We start from the raw sequence: 6,094 nt of genomic DNA on the forward strand, positions 1-6,094 counted from the left end.
AGGGCCACAGGTCTGTAGTCATTAAGTCCTGTTATCTTGGGTTTCTTTGGGACGGGGATGATGGTGGAGCGTTTGAAGCAGGCAGGGACTTTGCACAGCTCCAGTGATCTGTTGAAGATCTGTGAGAAGATGGGGGCCAGCTGGTCAGCGCAGGTTTTCAGACAGGCTGGTGTCACATTGTCTGGGCCTGGTGCTTTTCTTCTCTTGTTCTTTCTGAAGACCTGGCGCACATCATCCTCACTGATCTGCAACGTAGGAGTGGGGGAGAGGGGGGTTACAGGAGGTGTTGATGGTTGTGTGGAGAGATGTTCAGAGCGGGTGTGGGGTGTTAGACTGGGAGTTTCAAATCTACAGTAAAACTCATTCAGGTCTTCAGCAAGTTGTTGATTGGCCTCAGTGCTGGGGGATGGTGTCTTGTAGTTGGTGATGTCCTTCAGGCCTTTCCACACTGATGCAGGCACCGATGCATCCCGAACAAGCCTTATGTCAAGTGATTTAAAAGTTAACGACCAAACGGATGTTTATAAAAGTTTACATTGCTGTTGTAGATGAAATATAACACAGATGACATTAAATAAATATTTTTTACCAGGTTAAATGTTGAATATTTGTAACTCAAACCTCCTTTTCTAAGCCTCTCTACCTAACCGCAGGTCGCGCACATCCGCCATGTTTGTAGTTTTTTTTAAAAACACGTTTTATTCGTGTTTGTAGTTCTGGACAGAATCCTTCACCAAAGCACAATGGATTGTGGGCAATATTAGCCATTAGAGTGTGCACGGATCCACACTTCAAAAATCGACGTGTGCATGGATCCACACTTCAAAAATCGACCTGAAATAGTAGACCATCCGGGGACTTTTGGCATACTCTTTCAACATACTATGCTTTGGGACACACTTATTTTAATCTCACATACTATTTAGGATGGATAGTATAAAAATTGAGACGCAGGGATAGTATAGGCTTGTTTGAGATGCATCGTCGCTGCGCAGAACGATCGGTGTATGACATCAAAGTACTGCAAGAGCAATTCAAAAGCATAAAGATCGAGTCATTTGCTCTATTAGGGTTCTCGCAGTACTTTGATGTCATATACCGATCGTTCTGCGCAGCGCCGATGCATCCCGAACAAGCCTTATGTCAAGTGATATTTGGTTGGTGCCGTTTTTTTATATTGTGTTATAAAAAAAATCTAATGCATTAATTTAGTAATGCTGATCTAAATGTTCTTCTTAGAATATTGGAGTTATGATTTGGAATAAAATATGATTTGTGCTGTGCGAATCAACACATTCTCAAATGCAAAAAAAAAAGTTTCAAGTGGCTTAAAAACTAGATATTCTGCACATCACTTAATTTAAATGCATCTTTATGGTGAACTGCATGCCAGCAATGGCCCAGTTTAGCTTTGTTGTGTTATGAGGAAATGCATGATTGCATGGAAAATCTGGCCATATATCATTCCTGTGAGCTTTCCTGTGGTGAAAGTTAAAGTGTTAGTTCACCCAAAAATGAAAATTCTGTCATTAATTACTCACCATCATTATGCCGGATCTGGGTCAGCGCCGCCACACGCTCGTATCAGCTGGACGTAAACAACGTATGCTGTTCTGTGTCAGCTGCATCATAGCTGATACTCTCCAAAATAGTACCAGGGTGATCCGGAGGAGACGAATTGTTGAATAAGTCGTTATTTTTTTGCACACAAAAAGTATTCTCATAGCTTCGTATAATTGCGAATGAACCACTGATGTCACATGGATTATTTTACAGATCTCCTTGCTACGTTTCTGGACTTGGGAACATTTCAGTTGCGTTGCTTTCTATGCAGGATCAGACAGCTCTCAGATTTCATTGAAAATATTTTAATTTGTGTTCCGAAGTTGAACGAAGGTCTTACAGGTTTGAAACGAAATGAGGGTGAGTAATTAATGACAGAATTTTCATTTTTGGGTGAACTAACCCTTTAAACATTAACAAAATAGTAAACTGTGGAGGACAAAATAAACATATACCCCCCGTTTCACAAACAAGGCTTAAACCTGGTCCCAGACTAAAAAGCATGTCTGGGATGTTTTAACTGAAAGAAACTTGCAGTGACTGATCTTAAAATCTGTCAGTGCCATTGATTTGTCTCAAGATGCACATCAGTAGTGTATTTATCTAAGGCACATTTATAAAAGCTACTTAAATGTCCTAATTGAACTATGGCCTAATCCTGGTTTAACCTAAACCCTGTCTGTGAAACCAGGCCTTAATCTCCTAAAATTGAGAAGTCTGATGTCATTTAAACATTGTCCAATACAAGTCTGAGCAGGACAAAATTATTAATTAAAAAAAAAAAACATTTAAGCTCCTAAAAGAACTAATTGGAGTAGTTTGATACAATTAGGTTTAATTTAACATTATCCAATGTTAGAGAGAGGACAAAATAAATAGAAACATTTAAACTCCAACATAGAGAATTCTGATGTAACTCATAAGGTTTAATACTGTCCAATACAAGACTGAAGAGGAAAAAAGAAATGGAAACATTTAAACTACTGAAAGAACAAAACAGTTCGGTCACGGTTATATCCACGGGCGCTGCAGATAATCCGCTGGTCGGGTAATAAAAAAAATGCATTCTGATTATTTGCGGGTGGATAAAATAAATCATAAATGCAAATATTAACTACATTTTTTTCATCAGGCAGACGATTCATGCCGCGGCTGGCTGGTATAAACACAAGCATTGACTAGAGCGGCCGCGATCACATCCGGTTCCCGTGGAGCTGTAACGCGCCGCAGACGTGTGCAGTGATGCGCAGATCAGCTCTAACGTCACTGAATCTGCGGTTAAAAATGAACCATCCAGTCATCATATCATCATGCAAAACATACAGGACAAATAGCGAATTTTTCATTGTTTCTCGAAACATCATAGCCAGGAGCGTAAATTTCGTCTTAACAGTTGGGCGGGACAATAAACAGTTTCTGAAGAGTAATGTTTGAAGGGGACACAAATACAGCTAAAATTGTACTTGTAAGGATGTGTATAACAAGTCGCTGAATTTGTCTGCACTCTGAATTTTTTTCTCCAATCAGACCAAAAAAGGTCTCTCAAAAATGTAGTTTTAATTTTCCATATGCAAAAGTGAAAAATTACAAAAGTGCAAAGTGTATTAAAAACAGACCAAAGAACAGGGGGGTATTCCAAAAAGCAGGTTGTGTGACATACCCGGGTATGTTTGAGGAGAAGCGAGCAGATAACCTCAGCTTTCAGTTCCAAAATCGGAGGTTACTTTCAGGGCATGTTACGGAGAGAACAGAGGAAGCGTGCGGATCCATATGCAGAGCTTTATTCACAGGCGTGGTCACAAACAGGCATGGGTCAATAAACAGCAAACAGACATGAATGAGGCAAGACAGAGTATTCCTAGGGCAGGCGTGGGTCATCGATCGGCAAACATAATCCAGAAGGCTTGACAAAAGAGGTAATCTGTAAACACGAGCAATAGTCAAAGGACCAGAAAACAGGCAAGGCAAGGCAAAACTAGGACTTGGAAATAAACAATGGCTAACGAAATGGCTCCGTAACGTCGCTATCATTGACTACCGATATGCACATACAATACTCGGCATTGAATGGTGGCGTGAGACTGATTTATATAGTGTGTGTTATTGGTAGCAGCTGTGTGTGATATTATATTTATTTATAAAATTTTTTATTATCTCACACATGGATCGGTATTTTCTATAATGTATAAATTCTAAATCAAAATACATATCTGATATGACTTAATATATAATTAGCATCAAACAAACAATATAATTCATATTCTCAAGGATTAAAGATTAAACGGAAAAAAATAAAAATGATTGCACAACCATCAATTAGGTGGCGATATGCACTAAGCATGTAAACGACCATTGAACAAAAGAAGAAAGAAACAGCATGGCACGCTTTTTCTTAGCATCTGTTTCCATAGTGACTCGTCGATTCGTCGCTTTGTTGAGAATGTCTTGAGTCTTAACCAGGAAGATACTCGGAGTTGAATGAACTTACTCCCGGACACGCTTTTGGAACCACATACCTCGAGTAAGCAAGGTTTGGGGTTAATCAACCAAAAGTTCAGGGTTTAGCTGACGGTAAGTTAACCATGCTTTCTGGAATACACCCCAGACGTTTCAGCCCATGCTTTCTTCAGTGCTCATGAGGCAGAAAAGCAACAACACACTTATATAGGCACAATTGCAAATTGTCGACAGCTGATCTTAATCAAAGAGGGATAAATGTCATGCCAACAATTTCCCTATACAAAAAACATGCAAGATCCATCTCTTAATTTAATACAGTCGGGGTTAATGATTTCAACTTAAAAATCCAAAAAACCTCTCTTTGTAACAATTTTCTATCACGGTTACCACCTCTCCTATGCAAGAGAATCATCTCAATGCCCAGGAATTTAAAATCAGAAAAATAATGTTTTGCAGACTCAAAATGACAAAAAAAACGGAGAAGTGTGATCTTGTCTCCTGATCGAACTCATATGTTCAACAATTCTAGTGCGCAATGCACATTTTCTTTTACCAACATACAGTAAAGGGCAAGAACACATGATTATGTATATCACATGTGTTGTTTTACATGTGATCAATTGTTTCATTTTGTAGATTTTACCCGTTTGTGGATGTGTAAATGACTTGCATTTTAAATAATGAGAACACGCTGGTCCTGTCATGGCGCTGCTCTGCCGGCGATGTGGAGGAGGGCTTCTGCTGCACTGGTCTTGTTTGTTAATGTTGTTCGTGACCCCTCAGTGTTACGTTTATCTTCACGGAACTCTTTGTGCATTACTTTTGCTGGATGTGTCTTGTGTTTGGAACTATGAGGGGCGTGTGAGGCAAGTAAAATGGAAACGAGCCCTATTGCTAGGATTAGCATGGCTAGTCTTGTCAGACTGGGTCATCCGGGGCTGTGCTGGAGGGTCTACAAGCAGCGGTCAATTAACATACAGCGTGACCGATCTGCTGGGATTACGGCACAGAGGAGCGTCATCGTCGCCGGGCCTGTTGAACAACATGCCCCGGGAGCTACTTCGGTGTCCCGAAGGCCCAGGCCTCTGCCGTTGTGGGAAAGCCAGGAAGAGAGGGCGGAGGGGCGGCATCAGGCAGCGGGTTCGGAGAGCAAAAAGACTGCCGCTGCCGCATATGATTCTCTGCAACTCTCGCTCTTTAAAAAATAAGCTGGATGACCTACGCCAGCAGGTGGGAGCCTGCTATGAATTCTGGTCTAATGGCTTTTACTGAAACATGGTTTGGGAATGATGTGCCTGACAATCTTATACAAATTGAGGGTTTTTCCCATGCACGACTGGACAGAGATGCAAACTTAGGTAAAACTAAGGGAGGAGGTGTGTGTATTTATATAAGAGACAGTTGGTGTCGTAATTTTGCAATTAGAGAGAAAATATGCAATTTTGATCTCGAACTGCTGTGCGTTACCCTGCAACCACATTTCCTGCCTAGGGAATCCACTAACAAGTGGGAATGCCAATAGAGCAGCTAAACAGATTACGGACTGTGTTCACCACCTTCTCCAGAGTAAACCTGATGCACCTATGCTGATACTCAGCGATTTTGATCATTGTAGCCTGACTAAAACACTGCCCAGTTTTTATCAGTATGTGAAGTGCAGCTCTAGGAATAATAATATCCTTGACAAGTGCTATGATAATGTCAGGGATGCCTATATAGCCAAAACTAGACCACCCCTCTGTAACTCCGATCATAATGTCATCCACCTGCTTCCAACTTACCGGTTAGTTTTTAAGACCTGTAAACCTGAAATGCAAACTGTGAAGGTCTGGACAAGGGAAAAAAGAGGAGCTGAAAGGCTGCTTTCTCTGTACGGACTGGGACGTCTTCTTTGAGGACAAAGGCATTGATAGTGCAGCGGAATCAATCACAGACTACATTTCTTTTTGAGTCGACTCTATTATCCCCCAGAAAATTGTTAAGCGATACCCAAATAATAAACTGTATATTACTGAAGGTATCCGGGAATGTATCAGGAGGAAGAGAGCTGCCTGTAAATCTGGCGACTTGG

This window comes from Sinocyclocheilus anshuiensis, unplaced genomic scaffold (genome assembly GCF_001515605.1).
Source record: "Sinocyclocheilus anshuiensis isolate Anshui unplaced genomic scaffold, SAMN03320099.WGS_v1.1 scaffold26, whole genome shotgun sequence".
Taxonomy (NCBI): Eukaryota; Metazoa; Chordata; class Actinopteri; order Cypriniformes; family Cyprinidae; genus Sinocyclocheilus; species Sinocyclocheilus anshuiensis.